We start from the raw sequence: 8,754 nt of genomic DNA, 5'->3' as shown, positions 1-8,754 counted from the left end.
CTGCAAATGAGGCTGGAGAAGTTATGTACCCCCAAACAGAATTAAGAAGCAGTTGCTAAAGAGGAGACTTAGATATGCAATAGAAACTTGCATCCAAGGAATTTTCTTCCTTAAAAATTTGGCCACACAGGTAAAGAAGTAGACATGAGATAGTATATGATTCATAAGGAATGACAATAAGATAAATTTTAGCTGCATCCCCATTTGCCAACTAAAACGCTTTAGAAAGGGAAAGTCTTCCATTATGTCATGAAGGGACAGGTTCTAGTTGCCTCACAGAGCAGCATAGCAATTCAAGCCCTATTTCTCCATGGAAGAGGAAAGATATTAGGAAACATTTCCCATAAAGCTCATTTTTCACAGGAAGACAAACATGCAAAATGTTTTCCCCATGATGATAAAGTCCCCCATTTCATTAATTTCTCTTTTTCCAAACATATGATTTAAGTTACCCAACTCCGGAGAACACAACTTTTTAAACAAACAAAAAATAAATAAAATAAGATAGTGGAAGCTGCCAAACACAAGTGGAGTCCCAGCTGTTCTTACTTTCAATGTACAAATTCAATATTTTTTGACAGTGTTTGGAAACCCAAGGTTCCCTTCATTAGTTTTTTTATTCTTTCTGTTCACTCACTGAATCATGATCAGATTGTCTATGGAGGTCTAGCCACTTTGTGTCATTGGCAGTGTAAAGGGACACAACTCTGACTATGAGTTATAAGAAAAGAATTCTCTTGGTGCAAAGGAATTCCACAGGGAGTGACTTGGAGAAAAAAGGTTTCATGTCAAAGGAGAGGGAGGAGGCCTTTGAATATCATCATGCTGGGCCAGTTCTCCACTGTTATAGGGTTCCTGAGGGCTCCCATATAAATAATGTATTTTAGAGCTACACAGTTGCCTTGGCTAATCTTCACAATCATAAGCTGACCATTTCCCTGAACCCCATGCACTGAGAAGAGCTCTTGTCCAGGAGACAACCAAGCATTTCATGTCATAATAACCATTCCTTAGCAACTAATAGATGGGCTCTGTTCTTATATTATGATAAATTACAGATAGCTCATAATTAACTTGTGGACCAATTGAGTCCAAGAGTTTAGCAGGCTTCGGTCCTCTGTAACACCAACAAACTCTTCTATAAGTCACTCAGCTTCTGTTTATTAAAGGGACCTATTACAAATTCTAGTAGCTTAGATGTCTCTCTTACAAAACAATTAACAACATCATCTGTTTTATTCTACCGTACCTCTGGATAAGTGGCATAAATGCTCGTGCTCCAAGACACAAACAACTAGTTCTTTGAACTGTACCTCCATTTTCTCTGCTGAAATCATTAGAAACTGCATCTCACATTTGGGACAGGAGCAGAGGAAGAACGTTAGGAGCCCTGCTTCTACCTCCAAACACAAGCTCATGTCAACACTTCCTGGCTGTTTATTTATTTATTTTGCTTGTACACATGCTGAAGGTTTTTGTTGGGATGGGAGGAGGGGAAATGATGCTATGCCCAGACCTAAAGGCACAAAATGAGAGGTCGGGGTGTCAGGAGGTATGAGAAAGGTAGGAAGAGAGTCAGACTTGACACGTTGCTTGCTTAACAGCATGTTAAATGTTTTGCTTGGGTGTTATATTTCCTCCCTGACTCTTGCTCCTAATGTTTCTAATGTACGAGTGCTTCAAGTAGGAACTGGTCTCATTTCTCTATGTCTGTATAGGGCCCAGTATGCTTAGATGGTTGTTGAATAAGCAATGGTAATGATCAGCAGCCTAAATTAGAAAGCACCTTACCTTATGGGTAGATTATTCAATTCCAGTCTGATTGGTATGGTAAGTCCAGTGTTCCATATAGCCCACTTCAGCACCTCTAAGCAGGATCATTAGACTCAAATGAGGTAAACCAAAGTCAACTAGTCTCCCCCCATTCCACTTGGAGTAAATCGTTTCTATGTCGCTCAGCTTATGTTTATTCAAGGGACAAATTCTAGTAATTCAGAAGTAAAACAATGTCGGTGGGCTTACAATACCTCTTCTACAGAAGAATTAGAAAAATTAAACTTAGCCTACATCATATGGGATGTATGCATGTTGCAACCTTCAAAACACCTTCTACTGTATAAGGATAAGGTAGAAGGATATCTCATTACATCCAAGTTTCCATTAATTTCATACAAGACCTGTTTCCAAGTTTGAAATATGCTATGGTAACCTCTTTTATTGTTGTCTTTGTTATATTGTGTGGATTTTTAAAATTATTATTATTATACTTTGTTTTAAGAATATTTGCTTTGGACAATGAGTTTGGCATCATTCACAGGCACCTGGCTGAACCCTGTTCAACAATAACTCTTTGGAACAAAAAACATACAACAGGGGGAAAAATAGCACATGATTTCATCAGTGAGTAGATAAAAGTTTTATTATATTAAAAAACAAAATATAAAGTGCTTGATTTAAATTCCATTTTCAATAAACCTATGGCTCCTTGCCCTTATGAAGAGTTCAAATGAGCTTAATCTCTTTAACCTTTTTCCAGAAATCATCTTTGATATACAAGTTTCCTTCATGTGTGGTGAATAAAAGTATTTAAAAAAATATTAGTGGTAATAATGACATACCCTTATCCTCATTCAACATTTGAAGCTGGTCCACTGGACAGACAAAGGGTGAAAGTCATGGGCCCAACAATAAGACCGAGAGCAAGTCTTGTTCCAAGGTCTGTAGAGATTTCCCTAGGAGGGAAGAAGTGCTGCTCACTTGCTCTCTCTCTTGCTCTATGCAGCTTATCCAATAACTATTTAATGCAAAAAATCAAGAAATAACACTAGAATCAAGGGCCAGAACCCAGTTATTTTCCTCACTAGGTACATCTACACACGCGCTTTACTTCAGAGTTGACTAATTAGCTCTGCAGTAAAGTGTCACCGTCTACACATACGTCCCTATTAGGGCACAATAAATTACTGCTGCCATAGGTTAGTATTGTCCAAGACAATACTATCCTATGGCAGAGTAATTTTATACATGCATTGCAGTGGTGTAAAAGTGACCAGGGCTGGCTGGGGCATAAGGGTGCTACAGGGTGGGGATGCCTGCCAGCTAGCCCCACACTGGAGCACTCTTGTGCCCCAACCAGCCAGCCTGCCACCACTGGCCCCCTAGGCCCCCTGCCAGCCCAGGGCTGCTCTGCCCTAATTTAAATTGCTGAGATCCTGGGAACACATGCACACACTGCAACCAGGAGCCACTCACTCCAGGGTGAAATGCACCATCGAGTTTATTGCTCCATGCCAAGTCTACATATAGAAGAACCCACTGGGAAGAAAACTGGACCTCCGTCTGGCTCACCACATTGGGCCATACAGTTAGATCCATCTTGGCCCCATGAACCTTTTGATCTCAGTTGAACAGAGGGCACATTTCAACAGAAAAGATGAAAGATACTATCCGCCTTATCTAGTTTATGGTTTCGTGATTAAGGTACTGTTCATAGGTTTTCAAATGTAGATTCAAATCGCATATCAAGGCAAGTGTTTTAGCTACTACGCTATGGGGCTAAAGGTGGTCATCAAACAGTCACTAGTCATAGTCTCATACCAATTAATGATTCAAGGACTTGTATAGAATTTATGCACTTTTCCAGACAGAATTTGATTGCAATAGAGTGTTAGTGAAGGGGCCATCTTGAATCATTTCTAAGTAAGTATAAAAATTGCTGAGTTCCACTTTGAGATATTAGAAACAGAGTATGATCTGGGCCTGGGTCAGGAAACAAGTCATTTTTCTGTGATGTTACTTAACGACAGAATTTTCTATGTGGATTCCATATAATTTAAAAATTGGCAGCAGCAGCCAAAATGTCTGCTAATACAAAATACAAAAATAAAATAATGTGTTTTTTCTCCAAAATCCTTGCCTGGAAATGAGGAGGCCTTACCCTAGAAGACAGTTGTGGTAGCAGAACTACCGCCTACCCTGCAAAGAATACAGTGGGGTGAACAGACATATAAGGGCAACTTAATAACATTTAGCAATATTGTCATCAGATTTATCCAAGTGAGCAGTTTCTTTCTGGCTTCCTATTAGATAATAAAAAAAAAATCAGCCTTGAACTCAGGTTTCTGAGATGAACTGACCTCTTTTGCCTGTCATGCAGTTTGAGAAACTATCAGCCCACACCAAGCCTTCTGGAGACTCAAGGGGAACAGTGTTGCAATCTGGCTGGACCCCCTCTTCACATGACAGGTGAAAATATGCAGGCAGAGGATCCCCTCTGCAAAAGGATAAAGAGAAAGGAAAACTCAAGACTCTATCTCCTCTATTGGTCTTCCCAGGGCTAGGCAAGTGTTGTAAGGATAAGAAAAAAAACAACTTTAAGCACTGCATTTAATACCCAATAACTTAATTAAAATTTGTAAAACTTTTTAAATGCTAGACACTTTTGTGAGATCCACATATATCTCAAGTTCACAATGGGTAAACTGTCTGACCTTCAGCTAGTCACCATTTCCAATGATTCGTGACAGAGTCGGGAATAAAATCCAGAATTCCTTATTCCAGATCCCCTGCTCTAACTATTGTACCAAACTCTGCAAGTCAATTGATTGATATGTAGCTTTAAGATTAACTTGGAAAATTTAGATGAGTGTGCAACACCCTTTTCTTCAGTAACACAGTGTAGGACAGATCAGTCACTAATGTCAAGAGCTCAGCAATTTTGCAAGCCAAAATTACCACTAACAGGAAACAATTCTCCATGTAAAGCACTTGAGCTCACACAAATCAAGAGGCACAAAGAAGGTTTCATCTACTTAGTCAAGATCAGGTTGATAACCATGACAGGTTGATATTGGTTTTCAATGCATCCTTCCCTGATAAAATTGGACTGCTGGAGACTATAGAAAACAGTTTGCCTGGCACTGGATTACAAATGTCCAGACCAGTTGCTAAGGTCATATTTCTTCCTACTAGACTTCTTTATAGCAACCAGAAAGTCACCTTTTTGAAACAAAGTTTAATCTCTTTTTTCCCCTCCTTTCAAAACAAAGAAATCAGACCTGGATGGAATTAATAATTTTGATACCAAATTGTCATGTTTGACTGTCAGCTACAGCTATATTCTGCTAGCAAATAATAAGAAACTTTGTATCAGTCAATCACTGCCTACGATCCCCTAGAATTTAGCTATAGAGGGATCATATCTTCCCTAAACACTTATAAATTGGTAACTTTTTGTTGTCTGATAAATAGGCCTGATTTCTTGACCAATCAAAGCAATAGCTGCACATTTTATTCAGAGCATCCTCACTCAGGGATAAATTTGGATAGTTTGAGTTTTGTTAGAAACTAGCTAGAAATAATAAATTCCAGGCTGGTTCCTTTAAAATGTCTAAAGGCTGATCCTGTTCTCTGCTTTTTTAGAGTAATAATGCATACATAAGTTTGACCAATTAGTGTGTGTGTGTGTGTGTGTGTGTGTGTGTGTGTACACACACAGTGTCACACACACACATGGTTTTAAATAGGCAGAATAACTGCAACTAACTTCACAAATATTGAGTTTGCAAGCCAAAATATTACAAATACTTCTGATATAATTTTAATTTGGATAGATAGGTAGTTTTATAACTTGGTTATATTTTGACTAGTTTTCAGTTGACTCTACAGGAATGCATTTTTAACCAACTGCACCCCTGGATGGCAAAAGTTAGTTTTCCTACATTCTATGTTAAAGGATGAGTATAAAACAATTGGAAATCAACTCTTGGCTCAAATATTTTAAGGATATTGCTAGCCATGACATGGCAATATTTTCCCTATAAACTAGCAGCACACTATGACATCACAATAAAGAACCAGTACTAGAGAAAATTGCTAGCTCAAAACACTCCTTTGTTCCAACACATCCATAAGAACACAAAAGGCGCTGACAGAAGTGACAGTTTGTCATGCGATTGGGCTCCTGAAGCACTCTACAGCCATGCATTTCTGTCAGTATATGGCTGCAGTGTGCTTTAAAAGTGCCTAACTGAACAACAATCTGAACCCCCATTACATGAGAGTTCAGGTGTAGGTGTTCCAAAGCAAAGCACCTTCATTAATGTCTGTCAGTGCACACTGGGATCAGAGCTGGGCTGAAGCAAACCAGCCCAGCCCTGCCCCCCGGTGCTGTCTTCAGACTGGGAAGGAAAGAAAGGAGGGGAGGGAGTTCTGTCTGGGGTTTGCCCAGCCTGTGCTGGCAGGTGGGGTGGGTAGATTGGAGTCTGATGTGAGGAGGCTCCAATCCACTCACCCCACCCATCAGAAGAGGCTGGGCAAACCCCAGACTGAGCCCCCTCTGCTCCTTTCCCCTCCTCCCAATGCTGAATGTCTGTTGGGTCAGCTGGGGAACACTATGACTCATGGTGCTTCCTGCAAAGTGCTATAAGTTACAGCAGGGAACCACACATCTGTCAGCACCCAAAGACTGTACATCCCATTATATAAGTAGTCTGTCACCATCCATTGTGCATCTCTGGAACAAAAGATCTGATCTGATGTCACAATGTTGTAATTGCACAGTATTTGTGGTAATTGCACAAAAAGAATATTAAACAGGATGTATTAACTTTCCAGCTAGATCATAATCTTTTGGGTTGATAAATCCCTCAATAGAAGGCTCTGGTTTCTTTAGCCCCATAATATTCTCCTAGCTAGACAGCACATATAATACACTGATACTTCTGGACAACTACATGGGATATCAAATATTTTACAGTGATTTCACTGTACTACAGTACTGCCTCTGTCCACATCTATCCATCACTCAGCCTTGCCTAGATTATATATATTTGACAATGAATCTAATTATAACTTTTTATATACCAGTAATTATGCTCAATACCATTTTTTAAAGTTTATGAACATTTTATCCCTATTCATAGGAAATTATAAATTTATTTGTTGGGGTTTTTTAAATCCAAAACCTCCTCTGGTATACTTAAATTATATGCATATGCTCAGGACATGTTTTTTCTTTTCAAGATCCATAAGACTGTATCATGCTCAGGTGAGAAAGCTAGGATTGATCCCAGAGCCCATGAGCCATACTCTGGCCACTATCTCTATACTGAGATTCCATTGCCAACAATAGGAGTATGTAAGATCAGTGTCACCAAAGAATTTGGCTTAATTCTAATATAATAAAGGGCATAATCCGTCCGTCTGTGTGTCTGTCTGTAATGCTTTTGGTCAACTGCGATTGGCTGCACGGGCCTGGGTGGGGAGGAGGCACTAGCATGCAGGGAGTGGAGGTGGGACAGCATGCACCCAACAGCCGACACAGAGGGGGAAGCCCCCGTTGCTCAGGGGGAGGCAGAGGCAGAGGTGGAGGTAGGTGCGGGGGGAGGGAGAAGGGTGTGCACACACCCAACAGCCAGCAGAGGGGCAAGGAGGTGGAGGGAACAGAGAGGAGTAGAGAGAGGAGGGGTGGGGAGGGAAGGGGAGGCAGAGGGAAGCCCCACTGCTCAGGGGAGGAGGTGGAGCCAGGTAGATGGAGGGAGCCCCTGTGTTGGTGGCTGGAGGAGGAGGTGGTGGCAGTGCAGGGAGTGTTTACATGGCTGGCCCCGAAGGGTAAGCAGGGGCAGGGGGCAGCCATGTAAACACTCCTTCATTCTTTTAAATCCATCATTCATGACAGGCAATTGGCTACTTTTTAATATAATATTGTGTATAAAATCAAAACATCTGCAAGTACAAAACAAATAATAAATTGGGAGTAATACAAAATTCCAGAATTTACCCAATATCTTTTTTATTCCAACTAGAATACCATCTATTCCTTGCAGCACTGGGTCTATTATGCTTACAAGCAAAATTGTCTTTTGACAAATAATTTTAATATGCAAAAATAGGAGAACATTCCAAGAGTAGATTATCATACGGCAATAAACTGGTGACAGATGTTCTTTGCTACAAAAAGTTTGTTGGATAAGATAAAGATTTGAGTGAAAGACAACAATTCTACAGAAAAAAGAAAAGCATGTTCTTTTGGCTTTGTGTCCTGTCGGATTGTACATTTCTGACCTTTGTATAAACTCCATTATGGAGTAGTGACTTTTTTTCCCCAGTTATTTGCTTTTTTAAAATGTCAAGCTGTATTCACCATGGGCCAGAACATGCCCTGGTGCTATGTGAGTCTCCAAAGGGGAAAGGAAGTAGTAACAAGGGACAATTGCAAATACTGTTAACACCCAAGGAGCACAAACTTCTGCTTTTATGTGCCCTTTGGTTGCAAGATGCCCAACAAAGGACAGGGCCATAGGGACAAGACCATAAGTTACACATCTCTCTGACTGGATCGGTTGCATATGTACAGATTTTACCAGCTTCAGAGTAGTAAGGCCATGTCTTCCAAAGCAGGGCTGTATCCTAAAGGTATAATGAGCTTTGTATCATGAAAAGATGCAAGTGTCTTTGTATTCAATAATATAATTTTTTGTCCCCCGCATGATCCGGGGACAACAGGGCAGACCCTACAGTGAGAGACTGCGGGACCTGAACCTATTCAGCCTCCACAAGAGAAGGCTGAGGGGGGACCTGGTGACCGTCTATAAACTCACTAGGGGGAACCAGAAGGGTTTGGGGGAGACGCTGTTTCCCCTAGCCCCCGCTGGCACAACAAGGAGTAATGGGCACAAGTTGATGGAGAGGAGGTACAGATTGGACATCCGAAAAAACTACTTCACAGTTAGGGCGGCTAGGAGCTGGAACCAA

Source organism: Alligator sinensis, unplaced genomic scaffold (assembly GCF_000455745.1).
Source record: "Alligator sinensis unplaced genomic scaffold, ASM45574v1 scaffold545_1, whole genome shotgun sequence".
Taxonomy (NCBI): Eukaryota; Metazoa; Chordata; order Crocodylia; family Alligatoridae; genus Alligator; species Alligator sinensis.
The sequence above is the reverse complement of the archived record's forward strand: the minus strand, read 5'-3'. Positions refer to the sequence as shown.